General features: G+C 37.8%; 1 protein-coding gene across 4 annotated transcripts in view; it reads right to left on the bottom strand.

Annotated features, from left to right (window-relative positions):
• Positions 1 to 13,092, bottom strand: part of lsamp (limbic system associated membrane protein) — a 628,552-nt gene that overhangs the window by 58,729 nt on the left and 556,731 nt on the right. The window lies entirely within an intron of this gene.

Genomic DNA, 13,092 nt, shown 5'->3' with positions numbered 1-13,092 from the left:
TGACTGATTTCAAGAAATGGCTGCAGTTTGCTACTAACTACCAAGTGGGTTATATGGTCCCCTCTTGTTTGCAACCTGTCTTACATCCTTACCCTGACTACTAGAATCTCTAGCAGCAACAATCTGATTTTCCACAGTGAGCTTTCAAAAACCTACTAGTCAGGTCCCCTTTTCTATCCATGAAAAAGTCATAAAGCAAGTTCGATAAACCATTTGACAGACAAAATAACTTAATATGCATTGTATGCCTTTATCTAAATTAAATCAATCAGCATCCCTCTGGAATGCAATCCCTCAGAAAGCATAAAACTCTGTCTAGTCTGATGAGCTTGTGCCTCTTAAATTCTAATGGTAATTTGCCTTGAGCGAGGAGATGGTTCTTACGCTATGTACTGAAGAGAAAGTTTTCACATTTGACAGCAAACGGATTTTGGCATTATTCCTAGCATACGTTTAAATATTTTATCATTCTGAATTGACTGTGATACAGTTTACTGTTGCATAAGCATTATATCACCTCATTAGTGAGTGTTGATTGGGCACAGGTGATGAAGAGATTTAACCTGTCGAATCTCAGGTCTGGCAAGAGAACAAGAATGAAAGACACAAAAAGGACAAGATAATGCCTTTTCACCATCAGGTGAAAAATGCTTGCAGGTCTTGTCTTAGGTGTCTACTAGCTTGGACAAAAATTTGGGACAAATTTGAAAAAATTCTATGTAATGTTTTGTGAAGACTGGACCTGGAATTACATTTTTCGCACCCCCCCCCAAAAAAAATCATAAAAGTTACAGAAAGCAATAACAATAAAATTGCAATTGCTATAAAAAGCCTTTAGACACCATTAAATAGCCTTTTTCTGATGTTAGGCATTGGAAAAAAAAGCTTAGACTTGCATTCTGGTGTAAAAAAGGACCACTGATAACAATCTGATTGACTACCCCTTCTGAGTCAATGACTGACAGCTAGATTGCAGGTGGAATGCAGCCAGAGGCTTCCAGAGGAAGTCTCACTCCCTAAGGGTCTGAATGGCTGAAAGTACAATGAATGACAGTGTTTTTCACCAATCAGATCACCTTATTTTCAGGCGATCCAGCTTCGAATTTCTATTCCAAAGCCAATAACTTTCAGTTTCTTCCAGGTCTGTAAGTGGGTTAATATAGCCTTTTGAGGATATATATCGTACTCCCGAATAAGTTTTTGTTTTTACGGTCATGTTTTCTGGCTTATTGATTACATTATCGATGCACTTTGGAAGTTTGCTGAAGTACATCATCAGATAAAAAGTGTCCTTGTGATTGATTGCCTTGGTGTTTTCCTGTTCTGAAAATGGTTTTGTAAAACTCCGGTTGTCCTTTTTCGACTGATAACAGGTTTTCTGTAAATGTTTTGTGGTTGTGTTGGTAAAAAGCCCGTGGTTGCTGGCGATATCGAAGTGCACAATCCTTTTTTGATTGGTTACCTTGGTGTTTTTCCGTTCTGAAAATGGTTTTCTGAAGCTCCAGTTGTCCCTTTTCGATTGATAAAAAGGTTTTCTGTAAATGTTTTGTGGTTTTGTTGAGGAAACAAGATGCCGTGAGACGTGCGTCTTAGGTAAATATTGACTCAGCCCGTGGTCGCCTGTGACCATGCTGGGTAGTAATAGTTAATCTGCCAATACAACGACATTACGGCGTTTCTCGATAAGAGTATGGGTGTAACCCATTTCCCATTGGCTCTTACCAATCATGGCCTCCTAATAATCCCCATCTATGAAATTATAAATTGGCTTCATTACTCTGCTCTCCTCCCCACTGATAGCTGGTGTGTGGGGAGCGTTCTGGCGCACTATGGCTGCCATCGCATCATCCAGGTGGGGCTGCACACTGGTGGTGGTGGAGGGGAGTCCCCATTACCTGTAAAGCGCTTTGAGTGGAGTGTCCAGAAAAGCGCTATATAAGTGTAAGCAATTAATTAATTACAGCCGAATATAGCCCTTCCATGATGGGTCACAATATGGGTGAAGACGAGTAATCTTCTAAAGATAAAATGGGGAATTCCAAGTGCTGTACAGTGATGATGGCCTGGTCAGGAGTGTCTAGTTGTGACTGATAGTACCCTCGCAGCTCTGTGTTACAGTGACTTAGTCCTGGGACCACATCCTGATGTGCCAACATTGTAAAGGGCAATGCATGTTCTCATGCTGCTTATGTGACAGTGAATCCCTGACACCATAAGAATGAAATGAGAATGCACCACACCAGTCTTGAGTCCCAGTGAGCTGGGCTGCCATGTGGCATCTACGATGGGACCAGTGGTGAAAGACCAGCAGACAGGCCCGTGGAATAGACTACATCTGTAACCTAGTGAAAAACAGGTGTTACTCATGTACGGCTACAAATGGTGGCCATGTATGCTACTAGCCTGCAGTTTTCCTAGTAGAGTTCCTGCTAATCAATCCTGATGTTGAGCAAAACTACCAAATGTAGGTCACGTCTGTTCAATAAAATGTCAGAACACCTGCTATATGAAATTATAATTATGATTTGTTTTTTGCAGCTATAACTTTGGATTTTTATTCTCAGTATATAACATTAGACATACTGTATTATCTGGCAATATGGTATATTTAGAAACAAATACTTATAAAAATAAATGTGTGATGGGATTTGAATTTTCTGTATTCTACTTTAGAACCAATTAAAATTAATTCTCCTTTTTTATAGTGTAGTCCGTTGTATACAGCAATTAGATAAATGTTTTTTCTAAGATATCTAGAATTGATTTTCCCTACTGGTCCTCAGTGGATACAACGTTCTTGGTTTGTTTGTTGAGTTCAGTATCCCAAATGAGATGTAGACATTGATTTCACATTAGGTGTTGCCAGTGCACTGTCCATATTTATAGCCATGTCTAAAAGCACACAGGCAAAAATAATTATGAGAATCTATTATTGTTCCTTCAAAATTGTAATAAATATAAACATGCATAATTCTTCTTCAAGGTTTCATATTTCAATTATACTTTAATTTAATGTATTTATTTCTGGAAACCATACTGTATTTTTCGTAATTAAGGTGGTTAATTACCAAGTGGTTCAGGAAAAAATGGAGTAGAACAGCAATGCACTGCTGACAGAATCCAGAAAGCTTGTGTATTCAGAACCTCCAAATTAAAGTTATTGTTAAAAATTTGAAGGTATTCTCTATCGCTTGTCCTCAACCCTTTTACCTGAGGCGATAAACAGGAAAAAAACCTGTGAATGAACATGCTGATTGACAAAGTAACAGATTTAATCACAGTTCTTTCATTGATAGCTGGGGGTAAATTGCAGACTAAAAAGAAAATTCTCTTTCCCAATTATGACATGCCAGCTTGTGCTCAGTACTAGGGAGTCATAGGGAGGCTCTTGAAGTGGTTGTTAGCCTAAATGAAAACTTTAACCCACTGCAGGAAATAGCACTGACAGGTCAAAGTACGGCACTGCATTTGCCCTGCATCTCTGGCATAAACTGTAGCTTAATGGCAGAATCCAAATGCAATGCAATAAAGGCCTTTAAAACCAGAACTCTCAGGGCTCTCTTTTTTCTCTACCCTGATTATTAACAGCAAAGAAGACAAAATATTGTAAAGGTGAAATACAACACTATTTTTATTTTTTGTGGTTAGAAAGAATCAACATCGATGAGTGTATTACTGTGTATTTTGTACTGCAATAAAAGTAAATTAAACAGAGTAACTTCTAAATCTTCCAATTTCCATCACAAAATAGAGAAAATTTCCAGGTATTTGCATTGTATCACGCTACATGAGTCATTACAGTGACTAGTGAGCAGGAAGGGCCTCTTCACGTCGCAGTTCGTGGGAACTTGAAAGCGAGTTTGCGACAACACAGCGACTTACAGTACTTTCACAAGGTTCATGATTTTGTGCCTTATTCAAAATTTGTAACCTTTTTCTATGCCGTCAATGAATTAATTTTGTCTCCGGGATTTACTAACTTGTCTGAAAAACTGGGACTTCAAACAAAATGAAGGCATTTCAACAAACCAAGACAAGGACTCCTTAATCATGTTTCCAAACGAGCCTTTTAGCTCAGTGGGAAAACTCTGCAAAACCCTACCTATATCTGCTCACTTGGACTTTATTTTCCCCATCAGCAGTGTAGGGGAGCCATACAATACAATGGCTCTGTGTAGGCACTGCGTGAGGCATTGACTAAACACCAACTGTGCAGCAATTGCACTGAAGGTTATTTGAATATATTAGACATTTTTTATTAAATTCTTTAATTCTATAGTTACACCATTTAAATGTCAACCTTTTTGCTTTATGTGTAAAGGAAATAAGGGAATACAAGAGGAACAATCAAAAATAAAGCTCTTTCAAGCCCCAGGAAGTTCTGAAGTCTGGTACCAGAACACAGCAGTGAGCTGCAGGGCAGAGATGTTTTTCAAGCAAGAAAAATGCCATCTGCTTCCTTCTCAGAGCAAATGATGAGGAAGTACAGTATAGTTCACTATACTCCATAAAGAGGTATTCACCAACCTTACCGTGAAACATATATACTGTTCAATAGCAGTACATAACAGCTCTCTTTCAGCTACACATCATTCTTAAAAGTGTGACATTGAAATATGAAGAACAAGAGATGTCCTTAGATATCCACTTTAGCTAGAATGCTTTTAACTTTAAAATATACTATTGAAATACACTATTACAAAATCAGGAAATGAAAAGATTTTCTCATTTCCAACAGTACCAAAGCTCTAAAAATTCAACCATTTCCTATTGTCAAGCTCTTAAGGATACAAAATAAATTTCAAGGAAAGCAGAAAAAAGTTTTTATTATATTAACACAAGTGATTGTGTGCTGGAAGTACAGTAACTGTACAATCTGTAGATTATATGGACCTTTATAGCACTTTCATCATTCCTCTATTCCTGCCCTCATTCCTATATTACAAAGAACAGCTGAACTTAAAAAACAGGAATGAGAAAAGGTTCAGATAAGTGGGGCTTTCACTAAATGGTTCTTTAATTTTGCTCAGGCACAAGATGCAATTGTATCTGCTCTGAACCTTCCAGAAAAACACTGCATGCCTCACAAGCAGATTTTGCTGCAGCATTATCAAAAATTACATTTCTTACGTCACATGCATTGCACGGTTCTATGCAAACATTGTACTCTGGTCTTCCACTGTCACATTTTAGAAGAGTTTACAAGTAACTAGAACTAGACAATATCCAAAGTGAACAGATAGATAATGTGACTAACTGCACTGCCACCAAGAATCTCATACAGTTTCTTCCACAGCAAGTAGGCAGATGGATTATGGTATCAACTGCGAGAATCCTGGATGTCGACCAGGCTTGTCTCAATATTGAAAGACTAATTTTCTCAATATTAATAAGATGTAGAGCAAAAAGAAAGAGCTTCTCCCTAATTAGGCTTTGTACAGCATCTTGAATCATACCATTACTAAGAACAAAATAGTAATGTATCCTATTTGTTAGCAAGAACCATTTAGTTCACACTGTGATTGACACCTCATCCAATCATACAAGTATCTATTATATATGAGGTATCTCATCCCAGAGGTTTTCATATGTCAGAAATACTGAAATGCATTTTTGAAAATATCAAAATACTCTCTAGATTACTATGGGATTCAAGCTGTGAATGCCATCTTTTATCTTATAGCACATGTAATTATTTATATTAACGGGTTTGATGAATTATTATCAATCAGACAATAACAAGGAAGGTAATTTGATTTTGAAATTAAAGTACAATAACTGTCATATAGTAAAGTGTATAGTTATAATATAGTAAAGTGATATTACTACACCCCACGGTGAGAAAAGTATTGGGCATATTTTATTTCCATCCAGGGCAGACCTTGTCCTCAATTCCTGAAAACCCCCAAAATTAATTTACAAATTAAGACACAGGTGCATTTTGGTAAATCAACTCTGATAACTAAAACCTGTGCAGCTGAAACCCACTAATAATCGGAAAACATTCAACATATTCTCTCATTTTAATTTTTTAGCACTACAAAAAGCTCATTGCAAAAGAAGAAATGCCCTTTTGGTGGCAATGGCATTACAAAGATTTATACATCATACTGTACGCTAACAGAGCCTGATACATTTACAAGCACTAAAAGAAAAAAAAAGAAACAAAACTAAAAATCTGTCCACAGAAAGGAAAAACACAACCTCCTGCCAAGGAGTTTTCTCTGGGTCCAAACCATAGCTTTTCCGTGCAAGATTCATGAGTCTTGTCTCAATCTGCAACCAATGGGAACTGCTAATAAAGATGAATTACACACTAATTTCTCCCGTAAGTTTCTAATGAGGCTCATATCCTCCTTTGCTCTTAAGGATCAACACCCTGGAGGAACTAACCTCAACAAAATAAAACACACTGGCTTCTATCCTAGTGGAAATGACAAACACTCTTCCTGTTTCGTCAGTTTATTCTCTGAAGTCTTGCTTCTCCAGCCACCCCAGAGACTTCATCTTTAGGAGGCTGATTTCAGCAACCCCAGCCCCCTGTTGTGTGCTTTTCCTAATGTTTATGCCCTGGGTAGGTTTGCACAGCAGAAGTTTACCCTCCCTGCAGAACAGAGGGATGACATGATAAATTGCAGGGAGTTACACGCATTTGTGGTCACACAGATGAGGCTGCAGCTCACCAGTTCACACGCTGCAAACAAGCACTGAGCCAGAAGCTGTGGGGTGCTCAGAGCATCAGGAGCTCTGCAGATTTGCACATTTCTGCGCCATCCAAGTTCCCTTTTGTTTATTCTTTTTCTGATTCTGTGCTCGATTTGAAAAAGAAAGGGTCGCATTTATACATAAGCAGCTTTTCAGAAAGACTGCAGTACTGATAAATTGATGGATTCATTTTTCTTTCTTTCAAAGGGTGCTTCAGCTGAATCCTCTCAGATCAGTTGTAACATTAGAACACATGAATGTTTACAAATGAGAGGAGGCCATTTGTCCCAGCTTGCTAGCCTGATTGCTAGCAGCTAATCGATCCCAGGATCACGTCCAGCCGTTCTTGAATGAAGCCAGGGTATCAGCTGTAACAACAGGACTGGGATGCTTAATCCAGACTCCCACAACTCTTTACGTACAGAAGTGTCTCCTATTCTCAGTTTTCAATGCACTTCCCTGTAGTTACCATTTGTATCCCTTGATTGTGTTTCACTGTTGATTCTGAAGGCTTTGTAAATGCCTTGATTTTGAATACTTGAATCAGGTCTCTTTACTGTCTTCTCTGTTCAAGAGTGAAAATACTATTTTTGTCTGTAGAACAAAAACTGTATATAGTTGTTCTTCTCTTCATTCCACTGATTCCAAATCAGCAGTTTATTTTTTGTAATATAGTAACCAGAATAACTGTTATGGCTGCCACATTTGAGCCTGAAATGTTGAAAGAAGTGCATGCTTTTACTATTTCATCCATTATCTGTTGTATTCAGTATCTGTGGCACCTGGCAGATATTGTCTATACATTCCTTGATAAATCAGAGGCAATTTATATGTTCACTGTATTTAAGAAACAGACAATATTTATCTCATCTTATGCATGCTCATTTTTTCTTTTAACATTTACCTTGTATTTTCCATTTATAACAAATAACATAATTATAGGCAGGTACAGCATAAATACAAGCACAGGTTTCTACTATTTGTTGAGATGTCCCATCAACTCTCATTTTATTTTTCTGTACTATTTCTGTACTAACGTCACATATAGACCCAAACCACATATTTCTTGCATTTTTAGATTAAAAATACCTTTGGCTTATAAAAAGTTGATATAATATAAATTGCCCCTACTTCTGGTCAGGAAGTGTGTACATATTACATATTGAATATACAGTATGCATGTTACATACATTATAGAATTTATTTATTTTTAGTATTGACTACTCTTTTTAAAATGAATGAAAAAATAAAGTTTTTATAAAGCAGGAAGATATACTGTATACTTGCTTTCACTGTATACACTGTATACTGTATCACTGGACCATGGAAACAAATTAAGAGCAAGATAGCATCCCACAGGACAGCAGCTGAAAAATGTATTTACTGCAACTGCAGAGTCAAAACCTACCACACGAGGGCACTATGCCTTATCTGCAATGGCTGTATCGTATAATTAATGAAAGGACAAAAGATTTTAAGTGTATCGACACATATTAACAGCAGACATTTTAACAATTTCAGGGAGTAATAAATGTTTAGTGATAAAAATTATTTGTGAAAATGATCTTGTCAAAAATATCCAAAAATAACATTTGCAAATGCTGTAAACTGACAACAGGATAATGCCCGTGTTTTGTCATCATCAGATACTGCAGACCCTTAGAAATATAAACCAAAAATAACAATGACTTTTCAATCTCGTGTACACAGTATATTTGAGAGTTGGCACGGCTGTGTTAAAAGAGCACCGTGACACACTAATATGTGCCCAATAAAAAAATATCTAAGAAAGCTATTCACCGGAGACAAATAACACAGGACTTATTTTTAAATCCAGGTAAATCCAATTATTTTAAATGAGATGAAAGCAACCATGAAAACATAAACTGCGTGAGTTTTACAACTGAGCAGCAAAATGAGTTAGAAACTTAATAATCCCAGAAATGACACTTTATGAGGAGTTAATGCTACCAGACTGTATTCGAACATTCCATTCCCTGTGTGGAGAAGTCTGTTTTGTAATGCGCCCATGAGGATATGACAGCAATCTAATGTACATTCGCACTCGAAGATAATACAAAATGCCAATGAAATGTCGGTAAATGTTACTTATCATGTTCATCATTTTTTTCACTGTGCCTTTTTTGGGCTTTGCTTCAGTTTCCATCTGAAGGGTATATGTATTTCACTAGCTTGCTCATTAAACTTTAGCAGCTATTTGGTTCTACATTACTGAAAACAATAACAGACCTATTTCTTCTGTTCAGATGAATGTCATAACAGGAATGCAAATGTCAATGGCATAAATGCATTATTAAAAAAAAGCAATAGGCAGGAAATGAAAAAGATGCTTTTGTTCTACAGTAAAGGAAAGGCTTTCACATACAGAGGCAACACAAAACCCACCAGCTAAAAGACACATGACAGTTCCTAGTGTGAGTCCCTTTTTGCTTTGAAGCCCACACATCCAACATTAACACAATTTCTAAATAGAAAAATAAACAGAACAACAGAGGGAATTCTCTGAGCTTTGTTCTTTTCTTGAAAGATATACAAAATGCTGTCAGAATGTTCCGTAGGAATGCAAGAAGAGCAAGATGTTATACTACAGGAACTGAAGTTTTGCTTTGGACAGTGTCTTTAAAATAAATATCTGCTGGTGATTTCAGGGAAGTGAAGCCACCTTTGCCTCCATCAAGTAAAGCAATTATCTACCAAACCTCAGTGTGCTCCAGAACCCATTCCCTGTGTGTTTTTCATCACCTAATCAGAGTGCAGGTGAGATGTGCTTCTCTCTTCCACGGATTTCCACCTTGTCAGCACCCGAGATCCCAAGAGATCTGGCATAAATGATCCAGATGGGGTCACCCATGTCAAGGAGGTCAAGTGGGAGGTGCCAGACAAAGTGCGATCTAATGAAGACCTCAGTAGTGGAGTATACAGAATAATGGCAAGTCACAGTTTTATTTCTGCAGAGATGTGAGGAGCAACACAGTGACAATGAAGATGGAGAAAAGGCTTTGAAGTCCTCATGGACCCCATAACATTGGATTCCAGTCCTCTGTCAAGGACCAAGTGGCGGCTGCCTATGCATCAGTTTTTCCACCTTACAAGACATCAAGCACAGGTATCCTGCCAAATGCAGGAGACAGGATGTGCTGAGTTACCGCCATCTGCAGATCCACAAACAGGATCCACATGCAACACCTGGAGGGCTATCATATTCAAAATCGAATGTCTGCTGCTGCTGATGCTATCAAAGCTGCAAGGTTTTCATAGTGATCCACTTCTAAAAAATAATTTAATAAATTATTAATCACCGACACCTGACTCAATGCAGAGACACAGCAAATTAATGACAATTTTTCTCCATAAAGAAGGTATAAACAATTATACCCTCAATATTTTTAGAAAATTTGTCTGTGTCCATGTTATTTAAAAAAAATGGTAATGGGATGAAGCTGAAAACCTCAATGATTTAGTGTTCTACACACATATGCATAAAGCATAAGCAAATAGGGTGCTTGGTCTTAGAATCAGGTAAGACCAAAATCCAATTCTAACATCTACTGCTTCAGCTGGCAAGGAACTAAAGGCTTTATGGCATTTAGTGGGCTAATTCAAGTTTGAGTTTTTTACCTCTCATGGATAGCTGAGTGGTTCTCTGCTCATAAAAAAATGTAAAAAAGCATGTTCGGTTTGTGATACCCCATCAGCTCCTAAAATCAGGACAATCTGAGCAATGCGTACAACATCAAAGAGGAAACACAGCACACCCCAGTGTGAGCCAACACTGGAGAAAAAAAAAATAAACTGACAGACTTGTCTTTGTACAGATAGCGTTTCTCCATTCAGTATTGATTTCTGGCAGCACAAGTTTGAGCATCAAAACAGGTACATTCTAAAAAATATATAGATGCACATAACTCATCATTACATCACTTATCAATACCTTTCCTTTGGAGTACAACGGAGAACAGCTACGATGAGCACTCAGATTAGACAGGGCCTTGGTTGTTCTGGGACAATCAGTTATTTCAAAGGACCAAATGATTTCTAAACCTCTTAAAATCTGCCTTTCTTCTTTCTTTCTCCAAACTGTCAAGCCTGAGAATCCATTCAGGAGTTTTTTGATAAAATCCACTGAAATGAAACTAGGCAGCATTTTATAATAAGCTGGGAGGCTTGAGTTCAGATCTTCCTGCTTACTGTAGAGCCTCCTTATCAAAAAGACCACATGCCATTTCACATGGTTTGTAAAAGCTCCAGTTAAGGAGCCAAAAGGTGTGTAGTGCGGTTGTTTCTTTAGTACATAGGAGGTTGACTTAACTCTTAAAGAAATGCAGTTATTCCTAATGACTAATATTAACATTAAAAAAAACCTGTATCTCTATAAATGTAAATTAAGTTTTCAGTAGCTAATCTGCATGCTTTTCAAAATTCTGTTTTCAGAAAAGTTAAAGCCTAAATTCTTGGCAGACAGAAGTAGTGGTACTTCAATGGCTACTGACAAAGCACTTTGCACATTTCAAACATTTTTTGGAGACTAAAATTCAAGTGATAAAGAAATAAAGAGTTTATTTCAGAACCTTTCAGAAAAAGGGATTTTCTGAAAACAGTGTCTGTCATTAGACAACTTTGAAAAACAAAAAAGAAAAATACAGCACGTAGATAAGTTTTTAATGTGGAGCTAATCTTTTTAGGTCAAATGATTTGCAATTTAGCTCATTTCAAACCTAGCCTGAGTATTTCTTGGTTGGTCTGATTTGTTGCACCTTCTTGGCTTCAAGCTTTTGCCTCTGTATCTCTCTTTTCTATACTGGGCAGCATCTGCTATCTTTTCAAAGTAATTGTGGGTTTTAACAAATTCTAAAAACAGCCAGAGTGGAGCCACGGCTTCTTTAGTCAGTTGCTGAAATAATACCATCTTGACTATTGCCCTTTGATTTCCTTTCCAGACTGTATCATGTTAAATCACTTTAAGAAAATTATCTTTTAACATTACACACACTAATGTTCATCAGGGTGAGGGGTGTCTTATCTGTGAGCCATGCTACTAATCAGGTTATGTAACCCAAGTCTACCCGCTTGCTGTTTTTGTTGGTGTCTTCTATCTGGCCTGAGATTTCCTGCATCATGCAACTCTCAAATGCAGGGGGGAACTTAGTGCTTCAGGACTCACAATGAGGTATAGCCCACTGTAATTACAAGATTAAATCAAATAAAACAGCTCTCTGGAGGAATTTTTAAGTTATCAACTCTTTACCATTTTATTTTCAGCTGACCCAATCCTGTTACCTAGCATGCAAATTATGTGCTGACGGTGGTGCAGCACAGAAAGAAGAGCGAATTTGCTCTGGGGTGATTGCCCCTTTGGGACCTGAGTGCAAAAAAGAAAGAAGAAAGAAAAAAGAAAAGTTTTTTTTTATTTTAAGCTCACTATCAGGTCTTTCCAAGGACTGGTACTGTATGCCCCTAGCTAGCTGATCTAATTGTCTTCTCTGGACTGAGACTTCTCCTGGGCTCAAGTGCTGAACGACTACTGCAGGCTCGCTGATCCCCTCTCAAGCCTGTCAGCTCTACAGCATTCTGCAATTCCGCTCCCAGGTCAGGGAAAGCATTTCATGAACCGCTCAGAAGACCTAATTTAGGGCACTCTCGTCCGTATGGGCAGTATAAAAATGGAAATATCGATGGATTGATTGATAATGAATGCAAACTACATGGCAAGCATGTCCAGAGTTTAACTAGATTCCGGAGCTTTACCATCAAATGCACTTCATTATCCCTCGCTAAGCACCAGCCAGCCCCATCTGCAGAAGCTAAAAGTAATTTTAATAAAAAATGACTTGTAAGGCTAAACCCTGCCATGAGTAGCGTAACGCATCTGAACACTGGAACCCGAAAAGCAATCTCACGGCTCCAGGGAAACAACAAAATAATAGAGAGAGGTTTTAATGCTGCAAGCCAGGATTTGAGCATTTGATTCCCAACAAATGATGAGATCTGAGACCTTTAAAACAACAACAGTATAAAACAGGCAAGAAACAGCTGAGCTCCTTCTTCTTCTCACGTTCTGTAGCACATGAATCACTTGAAACAAAACAATATGCTTATTACTGTTAAAGAAGGAACGTCCCTCTGTTCATCACTTCATTATGATTATGATGCCCCCCACAGAAAAATCAAAGGACTACTTCATAAACTCACAGTAGTAGTGCTACTGTACATCAGCAGAACAAACACAAGACGCCACAAACTAAAGGGCACAAACATTAGTCTTGCAACCAAACATTTTAAATGTTTAGAACAAAAGAAAGAAATCTACAGCTGAGTGAGCAGCTGAACAGTGACTGAATTCATATGCCTGTTGTTTGACCAGCTTGA

This window comes from Lepisosteus oculatus, chromosome 5 (assembly GCF_040954835.1).
Source record: "Lepisosteus oculatus isolate fLepOcu1 chromosome 5, fLepOcu1.hap2, whole genome shotgun sequence".
NCBI classification, from domain to species: domain Eukaryota; kingdom Metazoa; phylum Chordata; class Actinopteri; order Semionotiformes; family Lepisosteidae; genus Lepisosteus; species Lepisosteus oculatus.
Note: the sequence above shows the minus strand (reverse complement) of the source record. Positions and strands in the feature narration are given on the sequence as shown.